Raw genomic sequence first — 27,168 nt, 5'->3', positions numbered from 1 at the left:
GGACGGTCAGTGTGGGACAGTCAGTTTGGGATGGTCAGTGTTGGATGGACGGTCAGTGTGGGGTGGTCAGTGTGGGATGGACGGTCAATGTGGGATGGTCAGTGTGGGACGGACGGACAGTGTGGGGCGGTCAGTGTGGGATGGACAGACAGTGTGGGATGGTCAGTGTGGGACAGACGGTCCGTGTGGAATGGTCTGTGTGGGATGGTCAGTGTGGAGCGGTCAGTGTAGGATGGTCAGTTTGGGGCAGACGGTCAGTGTGGGACTGTCAGTGTGGGATGGTCAGTGTGGGACGGTCCGTGTGGGACGGTCAGTGTTCGACGGTCAATGTGGGACGGTCAGTGTGGGACGGTCCGTGTGGGCCGGTCAGTATGGGACGGTCCGTTTGGGACGGTCAGTATGGGATGGACTGTCAGTGAGGGACGGTCAGTGTGGGATGGACGGTCAGTGTGGGATGGTCAGTGTGGGACGGTCTGTTGGGACGGTCAGTGTGGGACGGTCCATGTGGGACGGTCAGTGTGGGATGGACTGTCAGTGTGGGACGGTTCGTGTGGGCCGGTCAGTGTGGGACGGACGGTCAGAGAGTGACGGTATGTGTGGGACGGACGGTCAGTGTGGGACAGTCAGTTTGGGACGGTCAGTGTTGGATGGACGGTCAGTGTGGGGTGGTCAGTGTGGGACGGACAGACAGTGTGGGATGGTCAGTGTGGGACAGACGGTCCGTGTGGAATGGTCAGTGTGGGACGGTCCGTGTGGGATGGTCAGTGTGGAGCGGTCAGTGTAGGATGGTCAGTTTGGGGCAGACGGTCAGTGTGGGACTGTCAGTGTGGGATGGTCAGTGTGGGACGGTCCGTGTGGGACGGTCAGTGTTTGACGGTCCATGTGGGATGGTCAGTGTGGGACGGTCCGTGTGGGCCGGTCAGTATGGGACGGTCCGTGTGGGACGGTCAGTATGGGATGGACTGTCAGTGAGGGACGGTCAGTGTGGGATGGACGGTCAGTGTGGGATGGTCAGTGTGGGACGGTCCGTTGGGACGGTCAGTGTGGGACGGTCCATGTGGGACGGTCAGTGTGGGATGAACTGTCAGTGTGGGACGGTCCGTGTGGGCCGGTCAGTGTGGGACGGACGGTCAGAGAGTGACGGTATGTGTGGGACGGACGGTCAGTGTGGGACAGTCAGTTTGGGACGGTCAGTGTTGGATGGACGGTCAGTGTGGGGTGGTCAGTGTGGGATGGATGGTCAATGTGGGATGGTCAGTGTGGGACCGATGGTCAGCGTGTGACGGTCAGTGTGAGATGGTCAGTGTGGGACGGACGATCAGTGTGGGACAGTCAGTGTGGGAATCAGTGTGGGATGGACGGTCAGTGTGGGATGGACGGTCAGTGTGTGAATCAGTGTGGGATGGACGGTCAGTGTGGGATGGTCAGTGTGGGACGGACGGACAGTGTGGGGCGGTCAGTGTGGGACGGACAGACAGTGTGGGATGGTCAGTGTGGGACAGACGGTCCGTGTGGAATGGTCAGTGTGGGACGGTCCGTGTGGGATGGTCAGTGTGGAGCGGTCAGTGTAGGATGGTCAGTTTGGGGCAGACGGTCAGTGTGGGACTGTCAGTGTGGGATGGTCAGTGTGGGACGGTCCGTGTGGGACGGTCAGTGTTTGACGGTCCATGTGGGATGGTCAGTGTGGGACGGTCCGTGTGGGCCGGTCAGTATGGGACGGTCCGTGTGGGACGGTCAGTATGGGATGGACTGTCAGTGAGGGACGGTCAGTGTGGGATGGACGGTCAGTGTGGGACGGTCCATGTGGGACGGTCAGTGTGGGATGGACTGTCAGTGTGGGACGGTCCGTGTGGGCCGGTCAGTGTGGGACGGACGGTCAGAGAGTGACGGTATGTGTGGGACGGACGGTCAGTGTGGGACAGTCAGTTTGGGACGGTCAGTGTTGGATGGACGGTCAGTGTGGGGTGGTCAGTGTGGGATGGACGGTCAATGTGGGATGGTCAGTGTGGGACCGATGGTCAGCGTGTGACGGTCAGTGTGAGATGGTCAGTGTGGGACGGACGATCAGTGTGGGAATCAGTGTAGGATGGACGGTCAGTGTGGGATGGACGGTCAGTGTGGGAATCAGTGTGGGATGGACGGTCAGTGTGGAACGGTCAGTGAGGGATGGTCAGTGTGGGACAGACAGTCAGTGAGTGACGGTCTGTGTGGGATGGATGGTCAGTGTGGGACGGATGGTCAGTGTGGTACGGTGCATGAGGGACAGTCAGTGTGGGACCGATGTTCAGTGTGGGTTGGACGGACATTGAGTGATGGTCTGTGTAGGACGGACAATAATGGTGGTATGGTCAGTGTGGGATGGTCAGAATTGGACGGGCGGTCAAAGTGGTACAGTCATTGTGGGACGGTCAGTGTGGGCTGGACGGTCAGTGTGAGACAGTCAGTGAGGGATGTAGGGTCAGTGTGGGAGTGTCAGTGTGGAACGGATGGTCACTGTGGGGCGGTCAGTGTGGGACGGACGGTCAGCATGGGACAGTCAGTGAGGGACGGGCGGTCAATGTGGGACGGTCAGTGAGGGACGGACGGTCAATGTGCGACGGTCAGTGAGGGACGGTCAGTGTGGGACGGTCGGTGTGGATGGACGGTCAGTGTTGGACAGACAGTCAGTGTGGGATGGTCAGTGTGGTACGGTACATGAGGGATGGTCAGTGTTGGACGGACAGTCAATGTGGGATGGTCAGTGTGGGATGGATGATCAGCGTGGGATGGTCAGTGTGGGATGGTCCTTGTGGGACAGATGGTCAGTGTGGGGCAGTCAGTGAGGGATGGACGATCAATGTGGGCAGTCAGTGTAGGACAGTCAGTGTAGGACGGACGGTCAGTGTGGGATGATCAGTGAGATACGGTCAGTGTGGCACAGACGCTCAGTGTGGGATGGTCAGCGTGGAACAGTCACTGTGGGACAGACGGTCAGTGTGGGATGGTCAGTGTGGGACAGTCAGTGTAGGACGGAAGGTCAGCGTGGGACGGACGGTCAGTGTGGGATGGTCAGTGTGGGACAGTCAGTGTGGAATGGTGAGTGTGGGACGGACGGTCAGTGTGGGACGGTCAGTGTGGTACGGTGCGTGAGGGACGGTTATTGTGGGACAGACGTTCAGTGTGGGACGGACGGTCAGTGAGTGATGGTCAGTGTGGGACGGTCAGTGTGGTACGGTGCGTGAGGGACGGTCATTGTGGGATAGACGTTCAGTGTGCGACGGACGGTCAGTGAATGACAGTCAGTGTGGGACGGATGGTCAGTGTGGGATGTTCAGTGTGGGATAGTCAGTTAGGGACGGACCGTGGGGGACGGCCAGTGTGGGATGGTCAGTGTGGGACGGTCAGTGTGGGACAGTCAGTGTGGGACAGATGGTCAGTGTGAGATGGTCAGTGTGGGATGGACGGTCAGTGTGGGATGGTCAGTGTGGGATGGACGGTCAGTTTGGGACGGTCAGGTTGGGACGGATGGTCAGTGTGGGACGGTCAGTGTGGGATGGTCCGTGCGGGAAGGTCAGTGTGGGACGGACAGACAGTGTGGGACGGTGAGTGTGGGACGGTGAGTGTGGGCTGGACGGTCAGTGTGAAATGGTCCGTGAGGGATGGAGGGTCAGTGTGGGACCGTCAGTGTGGGACGGATGGTCACTGTGGGGCGGTCAGTGTGGGACGAATGGTCAGCGTGGGACAGTCAGTGTGGGACGGGTGGTCAGTGGGGGACGGTCGGTGAGGGACGGACGGTCAGTGTGGGACAGACGGTCAGTGTTGGATGGTCAGTGTGGGATGGACGGTCCATGTGGGACAGACGGTCAGTTTGGGATGGTCAGTGTGGTACGGTGCGTGAGGGACGGTCAGTGTTGGATGGACGGTCAATGTGGGATGGTCAGTGTGGGACGGATGGTCAGCATGGGATGGTCAGTGTGGGATGGTCCGTGTGGGATGGATGGTCAGTGTGGGGCGGTCAGTGAGGGATGGACGATCAATGCGGGACGTTCAGTGTAGGACAGTCAGTGTGGGACGGTGAGTGTGGGACGGTGAGTGTGGGCTGGACGGTCAGTGTGAGATGGTCCGTGAGGGATGGAGGGTCAGTGTGGGACCGTCAGTGTGGGACGGATGGTCACTGTGGGGTGGTCAGTGTGGGACGAATGGTCAGCGTGGGACAGTCAGTGTGGGACGGGTGGTCAGTGGGGGACGGTCAGTGAGGGACGGACGGTCAGTGTGGGACAGACGGTCAGTGTTGGATGGTCAGTGTGGGATGGACGGTCCATGTGGGACAGACGGTCAGTTTGGGATGGTCAGTGTGGTACGGTGCGTGAGGGACGGTCAGTGTGGGTCAGACGGTCAGTGTGGGACGAGCAGTGAGATACAGTCAGTGTGGCACAGACACTCAGAGTGGGACGCTCAGTGCGGGATGGTCAGTGTGGAACAGTCAGTGTGGGACAGACAGTCAGTGTGGGATGGTCAGTGTGGGACAGTCAGTGCAGGACGGAAGGTCAGTGTGGGACGGATGGTTAGTGTGGGACGGTCAGTGTGGGACAGATGGTCAGTGTGGGACGGTCTGTGTGGGACGGACAGTGTGGGATGGACGGTTACTGCGGTACGGTCAGTGTGGAATGGTCAGTGTGGGATGGTCAGTGTGGGATGGATGGTCAGTGTGGGACGGTCAGTGTGGGATGGATGGTCAGTGTGGGACGGTCAATGTGGGACGGCGGACATTGTGGGATGGTCCGTGCGGGAAGATCAGTGTGGGATGGACGGACAGTGTGGGACGGTCAGTGCGGGATGGTCAGTGTGTGCTGGACGGACAGTGTGGGATGGTCAGTGTGGAACGGTCAGTGTGGGACAGTCAGTATGGAATGGTCAGTGTGGGATGGTCAGTTTGGGAAGGACGGTCAGTGTGGGACTGTCAGTGTGGGATGGTCATGTGGGACGGTCAGTGTGGGATGGATGGTCAGTGTGAGATGGTCAGTGTGGGATGGACGATCAGTGTGGGACGTTCAGTGTGGGACGGTCGGTGTGGGACAGATGGTCAGTGTGGGACAGTCAGTGTGGGACGGTCAGTGTGGGACAGACAATCAGTGTGGGAGAGTCCATGTGGGAAAGTCCTTGTGGAACGGATGGCCAGTGCTGGACGGTCAGTGTGGGACAGACGGTCAGTGTGGGATGGTCAGTGAGGGATGGACGGTCAGTGAGTGATGGTCTGTGTTGGACAGTCCGTGTGGCTCAGTCAGTTTGGGACAGTCAGTGTGGGACGGACAATCAGTGTGGGACGGTCCATGTGGGACGGTCAGTGTGGGACGGTCCGTGTGGGACGGATGGTCAGTGTGGGACGGTCAGTGTGGTACGGTGCATGAGGGACGGTCATTGTGGGACAGACGTTCAGTGTGGGACGGGACGGTCAGTGAGTGACGGTCAGTGTGGGACGGATGGTCAGTGTGGGATGGTCAGTGTGGGATGTTCAGTGTGGGATGGTCAATTTGGGATGGACGGTTAGTGCGGTACGGTCAGTGTGGGATGGTCAGTGTGGGAGGGTCCATGTGGGACGGTCTGTGTGGGACGGACGGACAGTGTGGGATGGTCAGTGTGGAACGGTCAGTGTGGGACGGTCAGTGTGGAATGGTCAGTGTGGGATGGTCAGTTTGGGAAGGACGGTCAGTGTGGGATTGTCAGTGTGGGATGGTCAGTGTGGGACGGTCAGTGTGGGATGGATGGTCAGCGTGAGATGGTCAGTGTGGGATGGATGGTCAGTGTGGGATGGTCAGTGTGGGATGGATGGTCAGTGTGGGACGGTCAGTGTGGTCGGCGGACATTGTGGGATGGTCAATGTGGAACGGTCAGTGTGGGACGGTCAGTGTGGAATGGTCAGTGTGGGATGGTCAGTTTGGGAAGGACGGTCAGTGTGGGATGGTCAGTGTGGGACGGTCAGTGTGGGATGGATGGTCAATGTGAGATGGTCAGTGTGGAATGGACGGTCGATGTGGGACGGTCAGTGTGGGACGGACGGACATTGTGGGATGGTCCGTGCGGGAAGGTCAGTGTGGGACGGACGGACAGTGTGGGACGGTCAGTGTGGGATGGTTAGTGTGGTCTGGACGGTCAGTGTGGGACGGTCAGTTTGGGACGGACGGTCAGTGTTGTATGGTCAGTGTGATACAATCAGTGTGGGACGGTCCGTGTGGGACGGACGGTCAGTGTGGGAGAGTCAGTTTGGGCCGGCCAGTGTGCGACGGACAATCAGTGTGGGACGGTCCATGTGGGACGGTCCTGGTGGAACGGATGGCCAGTGTGGGACGGTCAGTGTGGGACAGACGGTCAGTGTGGGACGGTCAGTGAGGGATGCACGGTCAGTGAGTGATGGTCAGTGTGGGACGGTCCATGTGGAACGGACGGTCAGTGTGGCATGGTGCTTGACGGACGGTCATTGTGGGACAGACGGTCAGTGTGGGACGGACGGTCAGTGAGTGACGGTCAGTGAGTGATGGTCAGTGTGGTATGGTGCATGAGGGATGGTCATTGTGGGCCAGATGTTCAGTGTGGGACGGACGGTCAGTGTGGAACGGTCAGTGTGGTATATACGGTCAGTGTGGGACGGACGGTAAGTGTGGGACAGACGGTCAGTGTGGGATGGTCAGTGTGGGATGGACGTTCCGTGTGGGACAGACGGTCAGTGTGGGATGGTCAGTGTGGTACGGTGCGTGAGGGACGGTCAGTGTTGGATGGATGGTCAATGTGGGATGGTCAGTGTGGGACGAATGTTCAGCATGGGATGGTCAGTGTGGAATGTTCCATGTGGGATGGATGGTCAGTGTGGGGCGGTCAGTGAGGGATGGACGATCAATGTGGGATGGTCACTGTAGGACAGTCAGTGTGGGACGGACGGTCAGTGTGGGACGGTCAGTGTGGGACAGTCAGTGTAGGACGGAAGGTCAGTGTGGGACGGACGGTCAGTGTGGGTCAGACGGTCAGTATGGGACAAGCAGTGAGATACAGTCAGTGTGGCACAGACACTCAGTGTGGGACGCTCAGTGTGGGATGGTCAGTGTGGAACAGTCAGTGTGGGACAGACGGTCAGTGTGGGACGGTCAGTGTGGGACAGTCAGTGTAGGACGGAAGGTTAGTGTGGGACGGATGGTTAGTGTGGGACGGTCAGTGTGGGACAGACAGTCAGTGTGGGACGGTCAGTGTGGGACGGACGGTCAGTGTTGTATGGTCAGTGTGGTACGATCAGTGTGGGACAGTCCGTGTGGGACAGACGGTCAGTGTGGGAGAGTCAGTTTGGGACGGTCAGTGTGGCACAGACACTCAGTGTGGGACGCTCAGTGTGGGATGGTCAGCGTGGAACAGTCAGTGTGGGACAGACGGTCAGTGTGGGACGGTCAGTGTGGGACAGTCAGTGTAGGACGGAAGGTCAGTGTGGGACGGATGGTTAGTGTGGGACGGTCAATGTGGGACAGACGGTCAGTGTGGGATGGTCAGTGAGGGATGGACTGTCAGTGAGTGATGGTCTGTGTTGGACAGTCCGTGTGGGACAGTCAGTTTGGGACAGTCAGTGTGGGACGGACAATCAGTGTGGGACGGTTCATGTGGGACGGTCCGTGTGAGACGGACGGTCAGTGTGGGACGGTCAGTGTGGTACGGTGCATGAGGGACGGTCATTGTGGGACAGACGTTCAGTGTGGGACGGGACGGTCAGTGAGTGACGGTCAGTGTGGGACGGATGGTCAGTGTGGGATGGTCAGTGTGGGATGTTCAGTGTGGGATGGTCAGTTTGGGATGGACGGTTAGTGCGGTACGGTCAGTGTGGGTTGGTCAGTGTGGGACGGTCCGTGTGGGACGGTCTGTGTGGGACGGCGGACATTGTGGGATGGTCCGTGCGGGAAGGTCAGTGTGGGATGGACGGACAGTGTGGGATGGTCAGTGTGGGACGGTCAGTGTGGGCTGGACAGACAGTGTGGGACGGTCAGTGTGGAACGGTCAGTGTGGGACGGTTAGTGTGGAATGGTCAGTGTGGGATGGTCAGTTTGGGAAGGACGGTCAGTGTGGGACTGTCAGTGTGGGATGGTCAGTGTGGGACGGTCAGTGTGGAACGGTCAGTGTGGGACGGTTAGTGTGGAATGGTCAGTGTGAGATGGTCAGTGTGGGATGGACGGTCAGTGTGGAATGGACGGTCGATGTGGGACGGTCAGTGTGGGACAGACAATCAGTGTGGGACGGACTGTCAGTGTGGGACGATCCGTGTATGATGGTCAGTGTGGGACGGTCAGTGTTGGACAGACGGTCAGTGTGGGATGGTCAGTGTGGGATGGACAATTAATGTGGGATGGTCAGTGTGGGACCGATGGTCAGCGTGGGGCGGTCAGTGTGGGATGGTCAGTGTGGGATCGACGGTCAGTGTGGGATGGTCAGTGTGGGAATCAGTGTGGGACGGACGGTCAGTGTGGGACGGACGGTCAGTGTGCGACGGTCAGTGAGGGACGGTCAGTGTGGGACAGATGGTCGGTAAGTGACGGTCTGTGTGGGACGGACGGTCAGTGTGGGACGGTCAGTGTGGCACGGTGCATAAGAGACGGTCATTGTGGGGCAGACGGTCAGTGTGGGACGGACGGTCAGTGAGTGGCGGTCAGTGTGGGACGGTCAGTATGGGACGGATTGTCAGTGAGGGACGGTCAGTGTGGGACGGTCAGTGAGGAATGGTCAGTGTGGGACTGTCAATGTGGGACGGTCAGTGTGGGACGGTCCGTGTGGGACGGTCAGTGTGGCACAGTTTGTGTGGGATGGTCAGTGTGGGACGGACTGTCACTGTGGGACGATCCGTGTATGACGGTCAGTGTGGGACGGTCAGTGTTGGACGGATGGTCAGTGTGGGATGGTCAGTGTTGGATGGACGATTAATGTGGGATAGTCAGTGTGGGACCGATGGTCAGCGTGGGGCGGTCAGTGTGGGATGGACTGTCAGTGTGGGACAGTCAGTGTGGGAATCAGTGTGGGACGGACAGTCAGTGTGGGACGGATGGTCAGTGTGGGACGGGCAGTGTGGTACAATCAGTGTGGGACGGTCTATATGGGAATGTCCTTGTGGAACGGACGGCCAGTGTGGGACAGTCAGTGTGGGATGGACGGTCAGTGTGGGAGGGTCAGTGTGGGACGGACAATCAGTGTGGGATGGTCAGTGTGGGATGGTCAGTGTGGGACGGACGGTCCGTGCGGGAAGGTCAGCGTGGGACGGACGGTCAGTGTGGGACAGTCCGTGTGTGCCGGTCAGTATGGGACGGATTGTCAGTGAGGGACGGTAAGTGTGGGACGGTCAGTGAGGAATGGTCAGTGTGGGATGGTCAGTGTGGGATGGTCAGTTTGGGACGGACGGTCAGTGTGGGACTGTCAGTGTGGGATGGTCAGTGTGGGACGGTCCATGTGGGACGGTCAGTGTGGCATGGTTCGTGTGGGATGGTCAGTGTGGGACGGACTGTCAATGTGGGACGATCCGTGTATGACGGTCAGTGTGGGACGGTCAGTGTTGGACGGACGGTCAGTGTGGGATGGTCAGTGTGGGATGGATGATTAATGTGGGATGGTCAGTGTGGGACCGATGGTCAGCGTGGTTTGGTCAGTGTGGAATGGTCAGTGTGGGATGGACGGTCAGTGTGGGATGGTCAGTGTGGGCATCAGTGTGGGACGGACGGTCAGTGTGGGACGGACGGTCAGTGTGGGACGGGCAGTGTGGTACAATCAGTGTGGGACGGTCCACATGGGAATGACCTTGTGAAATGGATGGTCAGTGTGGGACGGTCAGTGTGGGACGGACGGTCAGTGTGGGACAGACGGTCAGTGTGGGACGGGCAGTGTGGTACAATCAGTGTGGGACGGTCCACATGGGAATGTCCTTGTGGAACGGACGGCCAGTGTGGGACAGTCAGTGTGGGAAAGTCCTTGTGAAACGGACGGCCAGTGTGGAACAGTCAGTATGGGATGGAACGTCAGTGTGGAACGGATGGCCAGTGTGGGACGGACCTTGTGGGACAGACGGTCAGTGTGGGATGGTCAGTGAGGGATGGACGGTCAGTGAGTGATGGTCTGTGTTGGACAGTCCGTGTGGGACAGTCAGTTTGGGACGGTCAGTGTGGGACGGACAATCAGTGTGGGACAGTCCATGTGGGATGGTCAGCGTGGGACGGTCCGTGTGGGACGGACGGTCAGTGTGGGACGGTCAGTGTGGTACGGTCAGTGTGGAATGGTCAGTGTGGGATGGTCAGTTTGGGAAGGACGGTCAGTGTGGGACTGTCAGTGTGGGATGGTCATTGTGGGACGGTCAGTGTGGGATGGATGGTCAGTGTGGGACAGACGGTCAGTGTGGGATGGTCAGTGTGGTACGGTGCATGAGAGACAGTCAGTGTTGGATGGACGGTCAATGTGGGATGGTCAGTGTGGGACGGATGGTCAGCATGGGATGTCAGTGTGGGATGGTCCGTGTGGGATGGATGGTCAGTGTGGGGCGGTCAGTGAGGGATGGACGATCAATGTGGGACGGTCAGTGTAGGACAGTCAGTGTGGGACAGACGGTCAGTGTGGGACGGTCAGTGTGGGACAGTCAGTGTAGGACGGAAGGTCAGTGTGGGACGGATGGTTAGTGTGGGACGGTCAGTGTGGTACAGACGGTCAGTGTGGGACGGTCAGTGTGGGACGGACGGTCAGTGTTGTATGGTCAGTGTGGTACGATCAGTGTGGGACAGTCCGTGTGGGACAGACGGTCAGTGTGGGAGAGTCAGTTTGGGACGGTCAGTGTGGCACAGACACTCAGTGTGGGATGGTCAGTGTGGAACAGTCAGTGTGGGACAGACGGTCAGTGTGGGACGGTCAGTGTGGGACAGTCAGTGTAGGATGGAAGGTCGGTGTGGGACGGACGGTCAGTGTGGGACGGTCAGTGTGGTACGGTCAGTGTGGAATGGTCAGTGTGGGATGGTCAGTTTGGGAAGGACGGTAAGTGTGGGATTGTCAGTGTGGGATGGTCAGTGTGGGACGGTCAGTGTGGGATGAATGGTCAGTGTGGGACAGACGGTCAGTGTGGGATGGTCAGTGTGGTATGGTGCGTGAGGGACGGTCAGTGTTGGATGGACGGTCAATGTGAGATGGTCAGTGTGGGACGGATGGTCAGCATGGGATGTCAGTGTGGGATGGTCCGTGTGGGATGGATGGTCAGTGTGGGGCGGTCAGTGAGGGATGGACGATCAATGTGGGACGGTCAGTGTAGGACAGTCAGTGTGGGACAGACGGTCAGTGTGGGACGGTCAGTGTGGGACAGTCAGTGTAGGACGGAAGGTCAGTGTGGGACGGATGGTTAGTGTGGGACGGTCAGTGTGGGACAGGCGGTCAGTGTGGGATGGTCAGTTTGGGAAGGATGGTCAGTGTGGGACAGTCAGTGTGGGATGGTCAGTGTGGGACGGTCAGTGTGGGATGGATGGTCAGTGTGGGACAGACGGTCAGTGTGGGATGGTCAGTGTGGTACGGTGCGTGAGGGACGGTCAGTGTTGGATGGACGGTCAATGTGAGATGGTCAGTGTGGGACGGATGGTCAGCATGGGATGTCAGTGTGGGATGGTCCGTGTGGGATGGATGGTCAGTGTGGGGCGGTCAGTGAGGGATGGACGATCAATGTGGGACGGTCAGTGTAGGACAGTCAGTGTGGGACAGACGGTCAGTGTGGGACGGTCAGTGTGGGACAGTCAGTGTAGGACGGAAGGTCAGTGTGGGACGGACGGTCAGTGTGGGACGAGCAGTGAGATACAGTCAGTGTGGGACAGACGGTCAGTGTGGGACGGTCAGTGTGGGACGGACGGTCAGTGTTGTATGGTCAGTGTGGTACGATCAGTGTGGGACAGTCCGTGTGGGACAGACGGTCAGTGTGGGAGAGTCAGTTTGGGACGGTCAGTGTGGCACAGACACTCAGTGTGGGACGCTCAGTGTGGGATGGTCAGTGTGGAACAGTCAGTGTGGGACAGACGGTCAGTGTGGGATGGTCAGTGTGGGACAGTCAGTGTCGGACGGAAGGTCAGTGTGGGACGGATGGTTAGTGTGGGACGGTCAGTGTGGGACAGACGGTCAGTGTGGGATGGTCAGTGAGGGATGGACGGTCAGTGAGTGATGGTCTGTGTTGGACAGTCCGTGTGGGACAGTCAGTTTGGGACAGTCAGTGTGGGACGGACAATCAGTGTGGGACGGTTTATGTGGGACGGTCAGTGTGGGACGGTCCGTGTGGGACGGACGGTCAGTGTGGGATGGTCAGTGTGGTACGGTGCATGAGGGACGGTCATTGTGGGACAGACGTTCAGTGTGGGACGGGACGGTCAGTGAGTGGCGGTCAGTGTGGGACGGATGGTCAGTGTGGGATGGTCAGTGTGGGATGTTCAGTGTGGGATGGTCAGTTTGGGATGGACGGTTAGTGCGGTACGGTCAGTGTGGGATGGTCAGTGTGGGACGGTCCGTGTGGGACGGTCTGTGTGGGACGGACGGACAGTGTGGGATGGTCCGTGCGGGAAGGTCAGTGTGGGATGGACGGACAGTGTGGGATGTTCCGTGTGGGATGGATGGTCAGTGTGGGGCGGTCAGTGAGGGATGGACGATCAATGTGGGACGGTCACTGTAGGACAGTCAGTGTGGGACGGACGGTCAGTGTGGGACGGTCAGTGTGGGACAGTCAGTGTAGGACGGAAGGTCAGTGTGGGACGGACGGTCAGTGTGGGTCAGACGGTCAGTGTGGGACAAGCAGTGAGATACAGTCAGTGTGGCACAGACACTCAGTGTGGGACGCTCAGTGTCGGATGGTCAGTGTGGAACAGTCAGTGTGGGACAGACGGTCAGTGTGGGACAGTCAGTGTGGGACCGTCAGTGTAGGACGGAAGGTCAGTGTGGGACGGATGGTTAGTGTGGGACGGTCAGTGTGGGACAGACGGTCAGTGTGGGATGGTCAGTGTGGGACGGACGGTCAGTGTTGTATGGTCAGTGTGGTACGATCAGTGTGGGACAGTCCGTGTGGGACAGACGGTCAGTGTGGGAGAGTCAGTTTGGGACGGTCAGTGTGGCACAGACACGCAGTGTGGGACGCTCAGTGTGGGATGGTCAGTGTGGAACAGTCAGTGTGGGACAGACGGTCAGTGTGGGACGGTCAGTGTGGGAAAGTCAGTGTAGGACGGAAGGTCAGTGTGGGACGGATGGTTAGTGTGAGACGGTCAGTGTGGGACAGACGGTCAGTGTGGGACGGTCTGTGTGGGACGGACGGATAGTGTGGGATGGTCAGTGTGGAACGGTCAGTGTGGGATGGTCAGTGTGGAATGGTCAGTGTGGGATGGTCAGTTTGGGAAGGATGGTTAGTGTGGGACTGTCAGTGTGGGATGGTCAGTGTGGGACGGTCAGTGTGGGATGGATGGTCAGCGTGAGATGGTCAGTGTGGGATGGATGGTCAGTGTGGGACGGTCAGTGTGGGATGGATGGTCAGTGTGGGACGGTCAGTATGGGACGGCGGACATTGTGGGATGGTCCGTGCGGGAAGGTCAGTGTGGGATGGACGGACAGTGTGGGACAGTCAGTGTGGGACGGTCAGTGTGGGCTGGACGGACAGTGTGGGATGGTCAGTGTGGAACGGTCAGTGTGGGACGGTCAGTGTGGAATGGTCAGTGTGGGATGGTCAGTTTGGGAAGGACGGTCAGTGTGGGAGTGTCAGTGTGGGATGGTCATTGTGGGACGGTCAGTGTGGGATGGATGGTCAGTGTGAGATGGTCAGCGTGGGATGGATGGTCAGTGTGGGACGGTCAGTGTGGGACGGACGGTCAGTGTTGTTTGGTCAGTGTGATACGATCAGTGTGGGGCGGTCCGTGTGGGACGGACGGTCAGTGTGGGAGAGTCAGTTTGGGCCGGCCAGTGTGCGACGGACAACCAGTGTGGGACGGTCCATGTGGGACGGTCCTGGTGGAACGGATGGCCAGTGTGGGACGGTCAGTGTGGGACAGACAGTCAGTGTGGGACGGTCAGTGAGGGATGCATGGTCAGTGAGTGATGGTCAGTGTGGGACGGTCTGTGTGGGACGGACGGTCAGTGTGGCACGGTGCTTGACGGACAGTCATTGTGGGGCAGACGGTCAGTGTGGGACGGACGGTCAGTGAGTGACGGTCAGTGAGTGATGGTCAGTGTGGTACGGTGCATGAGGGACGGTCATTGTGGGCCAGATGTTCAGTGTGGGACGGACGGTCAGTGTGGAACGGTCAGTGTGGGACGGACGGTCAGTGTGGGACAGACGGTCAGTGTGGGATGGTCAGTGTGGGATGGACGGTCCGTGTGGGACAGACGGTCAGTGTGGGATGGTCAGTGTGGTACAGTGCGTGAGGGACGGTCAGTGTTGGATGGACGGTCAGTGTGGGATGTTCCGTGTGGGATGGATGGTCAGTGTGGGGCGGTCAGTGAGGAATGGATGATCAATGTGGGACGGTCACTGTAGGACAGTCAGTGTGGGACGGACGGTCAGTGTGGGACGGTCAGTGTGGGACAGACAGTGTAGGACGGAAGGTCAGTGTGGGACGGACGGTCAGTGTGGGTCAGACGGTCAGTGTGGGACAAGCAGTGAAATACAGTCAGTGTGGCACAGACACTCAGTGTGGGACGCTCAGTGTCGGATGGTCAGTGTGGAACAGTCAGTGTGGGACAGACGGTCAGTGTGGGACGGTCAGTGTGGGACCGTCAGTGTAGGACGGAAGGTCAGTGTGGGACGGATGGTTAGTGTGGGACGGTCAGTGTGGGACAGACGGTCAGTGTGGGACGGTCAGTGTGGGACGGACGGTCAGTGTTGTATGGTCAGTGTGGTACGATCAGTGTGGGACAGTCCGTGTGGGACAGACGGTCAGTGTGGGAGAGTCAGTTTGGGACGGTCAGTGTGGCACAGACACGCAGTGTGGGACGCTCAGTGTGGGATGGTCAGTGTGGAACAGTCAGTGTGGGACAGACGGTCAGTGTGGGACGGTCAGTGTGGGACAGTCAGTGTAGGACGGAAGGTCAGTGTGGGACGGATGGTTCGTGTGGGACGGTCAGTGTGGGACAGATGGTCAGTGTGGGATGGTCAGTGAGGGATGGACTGTCAGTGAGTGATGGTCTGTGTTGGACAGTCCGTGTGGGACGGACGGTCAGTGTGGGACGGTGCATGAGGGACGGTCATTGTGGGACAGACGTTCAGTGTGGGACGGGACGGTCAGTGTGGGATTGTCAGTGTGGGATGTTCAGTGTGGGATGGTCAGTTTGGGATGGACGGTTAGTGCGGTACGGTCAGTGTGGGATGGTCAGTGTGGGACGGTCCGTGTGGGACGGTCCGTGTGGGACTGACGGACAGTGTGGGATGGTCCGTGCGGGAAGGTCAGTGTGGGATGGACGGACGGTGTGGGACGGTCAGTGTGGGACGGACGGACAGTGTGGGATGGTCAGTGTGGAACGGTCAGTGTGGGACGGTCAGTGTGGAATGGTCAGTGTGGGATGGTCAGTTTGGGAAGGACGGTCAGTGTGGGATTGTCAGTGTGGGATGGTCAGTGTGGGACGGTCAGTGTGGGATGGATGGTCAGCGTGAGATGGTCAGTGTGGGATGGATGGTCAGTGTGGGACGGTCAGTGTGGGATGGATGGTCAGTGTGGGATGGTCAGTGTGGGACGGCGGGCATTGTGGGATGGTCCGTGCGGGAAGGTCATTGTGGGATGGACGGTCAGTGTGGGACGGTCAGTGTGGGCTGGACAGACAGTGTGGGATGGTCAGTGTGGAACGGTCAGTGTGGGACGGTTAGTGTGGAATGGTCAGTGTGGGATGGTCAGTTTGGGAAGGACGGTCAGTGTGGGACTGTCAGTGTGGGATGGTCAGTGTGGGACGGTCAGTGTGGGATGGATGGTCAGTGTGAGATGGTCAGTGTGGGATGGACGGTCAGTGTGGGACGGTCAGTGTGGAATGGACGGTCGATGTGGGACGGTCAGTGTGGGACGGACGGACATTGTGGGATGGTCCGTGCGGGAAGGTCAGTGTGGGACGGACGGACAGTGTGGGACGGTCAGTGTGGGATGGTCAGTGTGGTCTGGACGGTCAGTATGGGACGGTCAGTGTGGGACAGACGGTCAGTGTGGAATGGTCAGTGTGGGACGGTCAGTGTGGGACAGACAATCAGTGTGGGACGGACTGTCAGTGTGGGACGATCCGTGTATGACGGTCAGTGTGGGACGGTCAGTGTTGGACAGATGGTCAGTGTGGGATGGTCAGTGTGGGATGGACGATTAATGTGGGATGGTCAGTGTGGGACCGACGGTCAGCGTGGGGCGGTCAGTGTGGGATGGTCAGTGTGGGACGGACGGTCAGTGTGCGACGGTCAGTGAGGGACGGTCAGTGTGGGACAGATGGTCGGTAAGTGACGGTCTGTGTGGGACGGACGGTCAGTGTGGGACGGTCAGTGTGGGAATCAGTGTGGGACGGACGGTCAGTGTGGGACGGACGGTCAGTGTGGGACGGGCAATGTGGTACAATCAGTGTGGGACGGTCTATATGGGAATGTCCTTGTGGAACGGACGGCCAGTGTGGGACGGTCAGTGTGGGATGGACGGTCAGTGTGGGAGGGTCAGTGTGGGACGGACAATCAGTGTGGGATGGTCAGTGTGGGATGGTCAGTGTGGGACGGACGGTCCGTGCGGGAAGGTCAGCGTGGGACGGACGGTCAGTGTGGGACAGTCCGTGTGTGCCGGTCAGTATGGGACGGATTGTCAGTGAGGGACGGTCAGTGTGGGACGGTCAGTGAGGAATGGTCAGTGTGGCACGGTTCGTGTGGGATGGTCAGTGTGGGACGGACTGTCAGTGTGGGACGATCCGTGTATGACGGTCAGTGTGGGATGGTCAGTGTTGGACGGACGGTCAGTGTGGGATGGTCAGTGTGGGATGGATGATTAATGTGGGATGGTCAGTGCGGGACCGATGGTCAGCGTTGGTCGGTCAGTGTGGAATGGTCAGTGTGGGATGGACGGTCAGTGTGGGATGGTCAGTGTGGGCATCAGTGTGGGACGGACGGTCAGTGTGGGACGGACGGTCAGTGTGGGACGGGCAGTGTGGTACAATCAGTGTGGGACAGTCCACATGGGAATGTCCTTGTGAAATGGATGGCCAGTGTGGGACGGTCAGTGTGGGACGGACGGTCAGTGTGGGACGGACGGTCAGTGTGGGACGGGCAGTGTGGTACAATCAGTGTGGGACGGTCCACATGGGAATGTCCTTGTGGAACGGACGGCCAGTGTGGGACAGTCAGTGTGGAAAAGTCCTTGTGAAACGGACGGCCAGTGAAGAACAGTCAGTGTGGGATGGACGGTCAGTGTGGAACGGATGGCCAGTGTGGGATGGACCGTGTGGGACAGACGGTCAGTGTGGGATGGTCAGTGAGGGATGGACGGTCAGTGAGTGATGGTCTGTGTTGGACAGTCCGTGTGGGACAGTCAGTTTGGGACGGTCAGTGTGGGACGGACAATCAGTGTGGGACGGTCCATGTGGGATGGTCAGCGTGGGACGGTCCATGTGGGACGGACGGTCAGTGTGGGACGGTCAGTGTGGTACGGTCAGTGTGGAATGGTCAGTGTGGGATGGTCAGTTTGGGAAGGACGGTCAGTGTGGGACTGTCAGTGTGGGATGGTCTGCGTGGGACGGTCAGTGTGGGATGGATGGTCAGTGTGGGACAGATGGTCAGTGTGGGATGGTCAGTGTGGTACGGTGCGTGAGGGACGGTCAGTGTTGGATGGACGGTCAATGTGGGATGGTCAGTGTGGGACGGATGGTCAGCATGGGATGGTCAGTGTGGGATGGTCCGTGTGGGATGAATGGTCAGTGTGGGGCGGTCAGTGAGGGATGGACGATCAATGTGGGACGGTCAGTGTAGGACAGTCAGTGTGGGACAGACGGTCAGTGTGGGACAGTCAGTGTGGGACAGTCAGTGTAGGACGGAAGGTCAGTGTGGGACGGACGGTCAGTGTGGGACGAGCAGTGAGATACAGTCAGTGTGGGACAGACGGTCAGTGTGGGACGGTCAGTGTGGGACAGTCAGTGCAGGACGGAAGATCAGTGTGGGACGGATGGTTAGTGTGGGACGGTCAGTGTGGGACAGACGGTCAGTGTTGTATGGTCAGTGTGGTACGATCAGTGTGGGACAGTCCGTGTGGGACAGACGGTCAGTGTGGGAGAGTCAGTTTGGGACGGTCAGTGTGGCACAGACACTCAGTGTGGGACGCTCAGTGTGGGATGGTCAGTGTGGAACAGTCAGTGTGGGACAGACGGTCAGTGTTGGACGGTCAGTGTAGGACGGAAGGTCAGTGTGGCACGGATGGTTAGTGTGGGACGGTCAGTGTGGGACGGACGGACATTGTGGGATGGTCCGTGCGGGAAGGTCAGTGTGGGACGGACGGACAGTGTGGGACGGTCAGTGTGGGATGGTCAGTGTGGTCTGGACGGTCAGTGTGGGACGGTCAGTGTGGGACAGTCAGTGTGGGACGGTCAGTGTGGGACAGACAATCACTGTGGGACGGTCCATGTGGGAAAGTCCTTGTGGAACGGATGGCCAGTGTAGGACGGTCAGTGTGGGACAGACGGTCAGTGAGTGATGGTCTGTGTTGGACAGTCCGTGTGGGACAGTCAGTGTGGGACGGACAATCAATGTGGGACGGTCCATGTGGGACGGTCAGTGTGGGACTGTCCGTGTGGGACGGACGGTCAGTGTGGGACGGTCAGTGTGGCACGGTGCATGAGGGACGGTCATTGTGGGACAGACGTTCAGTGTGGGACGGGACGGTCAGTGAGTGACGGTCAGTGTGGGACGGATGGTCAGTGTGGGATGGTCAGTGTGGGATGTTCAGTGTGGGATGGTCAGTTTGGGATGGACGGTTAGTGCGGTACGGTCAGTGTGGGATGGTCAGTGTGGGACGGTCCGTGTGGGACGGTCTGTGTGGGACGGACGGACAGTGTGGGATGGTCCGTGCGGGAAGGTCAGTGTGGGATGGACGGACAGTGTGGGACGGTCAGTGTGGGACGGACGGACAGTGTGGGATGGTCAGTGTGGAACGGTCAGTGTGGCACGGTCAGTGTGGAATGGTCAGTGTGGGAGGGCGGACATTGTGGGATGGTCCGTGCGGGAAGGTCAGTGTGGGATGGACGGACAGTGTGGGACAGTCAGTGTAGCACGGTCAGTGTGGGCTGGTCGGACAGTGTGGGATGGTCAGTGTGGAACGGTCAGTGTGGGATGGATGGTCAGTGTGAGATGGTCAGTGTGGGATGGACGGTCAGTGTGGGACGGTCAGTGTGGGCTGGACAGACAGTGTGGGATGGTCAGTGTGGAACGGTCAGTGTGGGACGGTTAGTGTGGAATGGTCAGTGTGGGATGGTCAGATTGGGAAGGACGGTCAGTGTGGGACTGTCAGTGTGGGATGGTCAGTGTGGGACGGTCAGTGTGGGATGGATGGTCAGTGTGAGATGGTCAGTGTGGGATGGACGGTCAGTGTGGGACGGTCAGTGTGGAATGGATGGTCGATGTGGGACGGTCAGTGTGGGACGGACGGACATTGTGGGATGGTCCGTGCGGGAAGGTCAGTGTGGGACGGACGGACAGTGTGGGACGGTCAGTGTGGGATGGTCAGTGTGGTCTGGATGGTCAGTGTGGGACGGTCAGTGTGGGACAGACGGTCAGTGTGGGATGGTCAGTGTGGGATGGTCAGTGTGGGATGGACGATTAATGTGGGATGGTCAGTGTGGGACGGACTGTCAGTGTGGGACGATCCGTGTATGACGGTCAGTGTGGGACGGTCAGTGTTGGACGGATGGTCAGTGTGGGATGGTCAGTGTGGGATGGACGATTAATGTGGGATGGTCAGTGTGGGACCGACGGTCAGCGTGGGGCAGTCAGTGTGGGATGGTCAGTGTGGGATGGACGGTCAGTGTGGGATGGTCAGTGTGGGAATCAGTGTGGGATGGACGGTCAGTGTGGGACGGAGGGTCAGTGTGCGACGGTCAGTGAGGGACGGTCAGTGTGGGACAGATGGTCGGTAAGTGACGGTCTGTGTGGGACGGACGATCAGTGTGGGACGGTCAGTGTGGCACGGTGCATAAGAGACGGTCATTGTGGGGCAGACGGTTAGTGTGGGACGGACGGTCAGTGAGTGGCGGTCAGTGTGGGACGGTCAGTGAGGAATGGTCAGTGTGGGACTGTCAGTGTGGGATGGTCAGTGTGGGACGGTCCATGTGGGACGGTCAGTGTGGCACGGTTTGTGTGGGATGGTCAGTGTGGGACGGACTGTCAGTGTGGGACGATCCGTGTATGATGGTCAGTGTGGGACGGTCAGTGTTGGATGGATGGTCAGTGTGGGATGGTCAGTGTGGGATGGACGATTAATGTGGGATGGTCAGTGTGGGACCGATGGTCAGCGTGGGGCGGTCAGTGTGGAATGGTCAGTGTGGGATGGATGGTCAGTGTGGGACAGTCAGTGTGGGAATCAGTGTGGGATGGACGGTCAGTGTGGGACGGACGGTCAGTGTGGGACGGGCATTGTGGTACAATCAGTGTGGGACGGTCTATATGGGAATGACCTTGTGGAACGGACGGCCAGTGTGGGACGGTCAGTGTGGGATGGACGGTCAGTGTGGGAGGGTCAGTGTGGGACGGATGGTCCGTGCGGGAAGGTCAGCGTGGGACGGACGGTCAGTGTGGGACAGTCCGTGTGGGCCGGTCAGTATGGGACGGATTGTCAGTGAGGGACGGTCAGTGTGGGATGGTCAGTGAGGAATGGTCAGTGTGGGATGGTCAGTGTGGGATGGTCAGTTTGGGACAGACGGTCAGTGTGAGACTGTCAGTGTGGGATGGTCAGTGTGGGACGGTCCGTGTGGGACGGTCAGTGTGGCACGGTTCGTGTGGGATGGTCAGTGTGGGACGGACTGTCAGTGTAGGACGATCCGTGTATGACGGTCAGTGTGTGACGGTCAGTGTTGGACGGACGGTCAGTGTGGGATGGTCAGTGTGGGATGGATGATTAATGTGGGATGGTCAGTGCGGGACCGATGGTCAGCGTGGGTCGGTCAGTGAGGGATGGACGATCAATGTGGGACAGTCAGTGTAGGACAGTCAGTGTGGGACAGACGGTCAGTGTGGGACGGTCAGTGTGGGACAGTCAGTGTAGGACGGAAGGTCAGTGTGGGACGGACGGTTAGTGTGGGACGAGCAGTGAGATACAGTCAGTGTGGGACAGACGGTCAGTGTGGGATGGTCAGTGTGGGACAGTCAGTGTAGGACGGAAGGTCAGTGTGGGACGGATGGTTAGTGTGGGACGGTCAGTGTGGGACGGACGGTCAGTGTTGTATGGTCAGTGTGGTACGATCAGTGTGGGACAGTCCGTGTGGGACAGACGGTCAGTGTGGGAGAGTCAGTTTGGGACGGTCAGTGTGGCACAGACACTCAGTGTGGGACGCTCAGTGTGGGATGGTCAGTGTGGAACAGTCAGTGTGGGACAGACGGTCAGTGTGGGACGGTCAGTGTGGGACAGTCAGTGTAGGACGGAAGGTCAGTGTGGGACGGATGGTTAGTGTGGGACGGTCAGTGTGGGACAGACGGTCAGTGTGGGATGGTCAGTGAGGGATGGACGGTCAGTGAGTGATGGTCTGTGTTGGACAGTCCGTGTGGGACAGTCAGTTTGGGACAGTCAGTGTGGGACGGACAATCAGTGTGGGACGGTTCATTTGGGAAGGTCAGTGTGGGACGGTCCGTGTGGGACGGACGGTCAGTGTGGGACGGTCAGTGTGGTACGGTGCATGAGGGACGGTCATTGTGGGACAGTCGTTCAGTGTGGGACGGGACGGTCAGTGATTGGCGGTCAGTTTGGGACGGATGGTCAGTGTGGGATGGTCAGTGTGGGATGTTCAGTGTGGGATGGTCAGTTTGGGATGGACGGTTAGTGCGGTACGGTCAGTGTGGGATGGTCAGTGTGGGACGGACAGTGTGGGACGGTCAGTGTGGGACGGACGGATAGTGTGGGATGGTCAGTGTGGAACGGTCAGTGTGGGACGGTCAGTGTGGAATGGTCAGTGTGGGATGGTCAGTGTGGGATGGACGGTCAGTGTGGGACGGTCAGTGTGGAATGGACGGTCGATGTGGGACGGTCAGTGTGGGACGGACGGACATTGTGGGATGGTCCGTGCGGGAAGGTCAGTGTGGGATGGTCGGACAGTGTGGGACGGTCAGTGTGTGACAGTCAGTGTGGGCTGGACAGACAGTGTGGGATGGTCAGTGTGGAACGGTCAGTGTGGGACGGTCAGTGTGGAATGGTCAGTGTGGGATGGTCAGTTTGGGAAGGACGGTCAGTGTGAGACTGTCAGTGTGGGATGGTCAGTGTGGGACAGTCAGTGTGGGATGGATGGTCAGTGTGAGATGGTCAGTGTGGGATGGACGGTCAGTGTGGGACGGTCAGTGTGGAATGGACGGTCGATGTGGGATGTTCAGTGTGGGACGGACGGACATTGTGGGATGGTCCGTGCGGGAAGGTCATGTGGGACGGACGGACAGTGTGGGACGGTCAGTGTGGGATGGTCAGTGTGGTCTGGACGGTCAGTGTGGGACGGTCAGTGTGGGACAGACGGTCAGTGTGGGACAGTCAGTGTGGGACGGTCAGTGTGGGACAGACAATCAGTGTGGGACGGTCCATGTGGGAAAGTCCTTGTGGAACGGATGGCCAGTGTGGGATGGTCAGTGTGGGACAGACGGTCAGTGTGGGATGGTCAGTGAGGGATGGACGGTCAGTGAGTGATGGTCTGTGTTGGACAGTCCATGTGGGACAGTCAGTTTGGGACAGTCAGTTTGGGACGGACAATCAGTGTGGGACGGTACATGTGGGACGGTCAGTGTGGGACTGTCCATGTGGGACGGACGGTCAGTGTGGGACGGTCAGTGTGGTACGGTGCATGAGGGACGGTCATTGTGGGACAGACGTTCAGTGTGGGACGGGACGGTCAGTGAGTGACGGTCAGTGTGGGACGGATGGTCAGTGTGGGATGGACACTTGTGGGATGTTCAGTGTGGGATGGTCAGTGTGGGACGGACGGTCAGTGTTGTATGGTCAGTGTGATACGATCAGTGTGGGACGGTCCGTGTGGGACGGACGGTCAGTGTGGGAGAGTCAGTTTGGGCCGGCCAGTGTGCGACGGACAATCAGTGTGGGACGGTCCATGTGGGACGGTCCTTGTGGAACGGATGGCCAGTGTGGGACGGTCAGTGTGGGACAGACGGTCAGTGTAGGACGGTCAGTGAGGGATGCACGGTCAGTGAGTGATGGTCAGTGTGGGACGGTCCATGTGGGACGGACGGTCAGTGTGGCACGGTGCTTGACGGACGGTCATTGTGGGACAGACAGTCAGTGTGGGACGGATGGTCAGTGAGTGATGGTCAGTGAGTGATGGTCAGTGTGGTACGGTGCATGAGGGACGGTCATTGTGGGCCAGATGTTCAGTGTGGGATGGACGGTCAGTGTGGAACGGTCAGTGTGGGATGTACGGTCAGTGTGGACGGTCAGTGTGGGATGGACGGTCAGTGTTGGATGGACGGTCCGTGTGGGACAGACGGTCAGTGTGGGATGGTCAGTGTGGTACGGTGCGTGAGGGACGGTCAGTGTTGGATGGACGGTCAATGTGGGATGGTCAGTGTGGGACGGATGGTCAGCATGGGATGGTCAGTGTGGGATGGTCCGTGTGGGATGGATGGTCAGTGTGGGGCGGTCAGTGAGGGATGGACGATCAATGTGGGACGGTCTGTGTAGGACAGTCAGTGTGGGACGGACGGTCAGTGTGGGATGGTCAGTGTGGGACAGTCAGTGTAGGACGGAAGGTCAGTGTGGGACGGACGGTCAGTGTGGGTCAGACGGTCAGTGTGGGACGAGCAGTGAGATACAGTCAGTGTGGCACAGACACTCGGTGTGAGACGCTCAGTGTGGGATGGTCAGTGTGGAACAGTCAGTGTGGGACAGACGGTCAGTGTGGCACGGTGCTTGACGGACGGTCATTGTGGGACAGACGGTCAGTGTGAGACGGACGGTCAGTGAGTGACGTTCAGTGAGTGATGGTCAGTGTGGTACGGTGCATGAGGGACGGTCATTGTGGGCTAGATGTTCAGTGTGGGACGGACGGTCAGTGTGGAACGGTCAGTGTGGGATGTACGGTCAGTGTGGACGGTCAGTGTGGGATGGAAGGTCAGTGTGGGATGGACGGTCAGTGTGGGATGGTCAGTGTGGGACGGACAGTGTGGGACGGTCAGTGCGGGACGGACGGACAGTGTGGGATGGTCAGTGTGGAACGGTCAGTGTGGGACGGTCAGTGTGGAATGGTCAGTGTGGGATGGTCAGTGTGGGATGGACGGTCAGTGTGGGATGGTCAGTGTGGAATGGACGGTCCGTGTGGGACGGTCAGTGTGGGACGGACGGACATTGTGGGATGGTCCGTGCGGGAAGGTCAGTGTGGGATGGTCGGACAGTGTGGGACGGTCAGTGTGTGACAGTCAGTGTGGGCTGGACAGACAGTGTGGGATGGTCAGTGTGGAACGGTCAGTGTGGGACGGTCAGTGTGGAATGGTCAGTGTGGGATGGTCAGTTTGGGAAGGACGGTCAGTGTGAGACTGTCAGTGTGGGATGGTCAGTGTGGGACAGTCAGTGTGGGATGGATGGTCAGTGTGAGATGGTCAGTGTGGGATGGACGGTCAGTGTGGGACGGTCAGTGTGGAATGGACGGTCGATGTGGGATGTTCAGTGTGGGACGGACGGACATTGTGGGATGGTCCGTGCGGGAAGGTCAGTGTGGGACGGACGGACAGTGTGGGACGGTCAGTGTGGGATGGTCAGTGTGGTCTGGATGGTCAGTGTGGGACGGTCAGTATGGGACAGACGGTCAGTGTGGGACAGTCAGTGTGGGACGGTCAGTGTGGGACAGACAATCAGTGTGGGACGGTCCATGTGGGAAAGTCCTTGTGGAACGGATGGCCAGTGTGGGACGGTCAGTGTGGGACAGACGGTCAGTGTGGGATGGTCAGTGAGGGATGGACGGTCAGTGAGTGATGGTCTGTGTTGGACAGTCCATGTGGGACAGTCAGTTTGGGACAGTCAGTATGGGACGGACAATCAGTGTGGGACGATACATGTGGGACGGTCAGTGTGGGACTGTCCATGTGGGACGGACGGTCAGTGTGGGACGGTCAGTGTGGTACGGTGCATGAGGGACGGTCATTGTGGGACAGACGTTCAGTGTGGGACGGGACGGTCAGTGAGTGACGGTCAGTGTGGGACGGATGGTCAGTGTGGGATGGACACTTGTGGGATGTTCAGTGTGGGATGGTCAGTGTGGGACGGACGGTCAGTGTTGTATGGTCAGTGTGATACGATCAGTGTGGGACGGTCCGTGTGGGACGGATGGTCAGTGTGGGAGAGTCAGTTTGGGCCGGCCAGTGTGCGACGGACAATCAGTGTGGGACGGTCCATGTGGGACGGTCCTTGTGGAACGGATGGCCAGTGTGGGACGGTCAGTGTGGGACAGACGGTCAGTGTGGGACGGTCAGTGAGGGATGCACGGTCAGTGAGTGATGGTCAGTGTGGGACGGTCCGTGTGGGACGGACGGTCAGTGTGGCACGGTGCTTGACGGACGGTCATTGTGGGACAGACGGTCAGTGTGGGACGGACGGTCAGTGAGTGATGGTCAGTGAGTGATGGTCAGTGTGGTACGGTGCATGAGGGACGGTCATTGTGGGCCAGATGTTCAGTGTGGGATGGACGGTCAGTGTGGAACGGTCAGTGTGCGATGTACGGTCAGTGTGGACGGTCAGTGTGGGATGTACGGTCAGTGTGGAACGGTCAGTGTGGGATGGATGGTCAGTGTGGGATGGATGGTCAGTGTGGGACGGTCAGTGTGGGACGGTCAGTGTGGGATGGACGGTCAGTGTGGGATGGATGGACAGTGTGGGATGGTCAGTGTGGGATGGTCAGTGTAGGACGGTCAGTGTGGGAAGTACGGTCAGTGTGGGTTGGTCAGTGTGGGATGGACGGTCAGTGTGGGATGGTCAGTGTGGGACAGTCAGTGTAGGACGGAAGGTCAGTGTGGGACAGATGGTCAGTGTGGGTCAGACGGTCAGCGTGGGACGAGCAGTGAGATACAGTCAGTGTGGCACAGACACTCGGTGTGAGACGCTCAGTGTGGGATGGTCAGTGTGGAACAGTCAGTGTGGGACAGACGGTCAGTGTGGGATGGTCAGTGAGGGATGGACGGTCAGTGAGTGATTGTCTGTGTTGGACAGTCCATGTGGGACAGTCAGTTTGGGACAGTCAGTGTGGGACTGACAATCAGTGTGGGACGGTACATGTGGGACGGTCAGTGTGGGACTGTCCATGTGGGACGGACGGTCAGTGTGGGACGGTCAGTGTGGTACGGTGCATGAGGGACAGTCATTGTGGGACAGACGTTCAGTGTGGAACGGGACGGTCAGTGAGTGACGGTCAGTGTGGGACGGATGGTCAGTGTGGGATGGACACTTGTGGGATGTTCAGTGTGGGATGGTCAGTGTGGGACGGACGGTCAGTGTTGTATGGTCAGTGTGATACGATCAGTGTGGGACGGTCCGTGTGGGACGGACGGTCAGTGTGGGAGAGTCAGTTTGGGCCGGCCAGTGTGCGACGGACAATCAGTGTGGGACGGTCCATGTGGGACGGTCCTTGTGGAACGGATGGCCAGTGTGGGACGGTCAGTGTGGGACAGACGGTCAGTGTGGGACGGTCAGTGAGGGATGCACGGTCAGTGAGTGATGGTCAGTGTGGGACGGTCCGTGTGGGACGGACGGTCAGTGTGGCACGGTGCTTGACGGACGGTCATTGTGGGACAGACAGTCAGTGTGGGACGGACGGTCAGTGAGTGATGGTCAGTGAGTGATGGTCAGTGTGGTACGGTGCATGAGGGACGGTCATTGTGGGCCAGATGTTCAGTGTGGGATGGACGGTCAGTGTGGAACGGTCAGTGTGGGATGTACGGTCAGTGTGGACGGTCAGTGTGGGATGGACGGTCAGTGTTGGATGGACGGTCCGTGTGGGACAGAC

General features: G+C 58.9%; 1 protein-coding gene across 1 annotated transcript in view; it reads right to left on the bottom strand.

Annotated features, from left to right (window-relative positions):
• LOC139229054 (ephrin type-B receptor 2) overlaps nt 1-27,168 on the bottom strand; it is a 585,159-nt gene that overhangs the window by 244,076 nt on the left and 313,915 nt on the right. The gene's annotated exons all lie outside the window — the stretch shown is intronic.

This window comes from Pristiophorus japonicus, chromosome 18, assembly GCF_044704955.1.
Source record: "Pristiophorus japonicus isolate sPriJap1 chromosome 18, sPriJap1.hap1, whole genome shotgun sequence".
Classification (NCBI taxonomy): domain Eukaryota; kingdom Metazoa; phylum Chordata; class Chondrichthyes; family Pristiophoridae; genus Pristiophorus; species Pristiophorus japonicus.
This window is presented reverse-complemented; position numbering and strand designations above follow the sequence as displayed.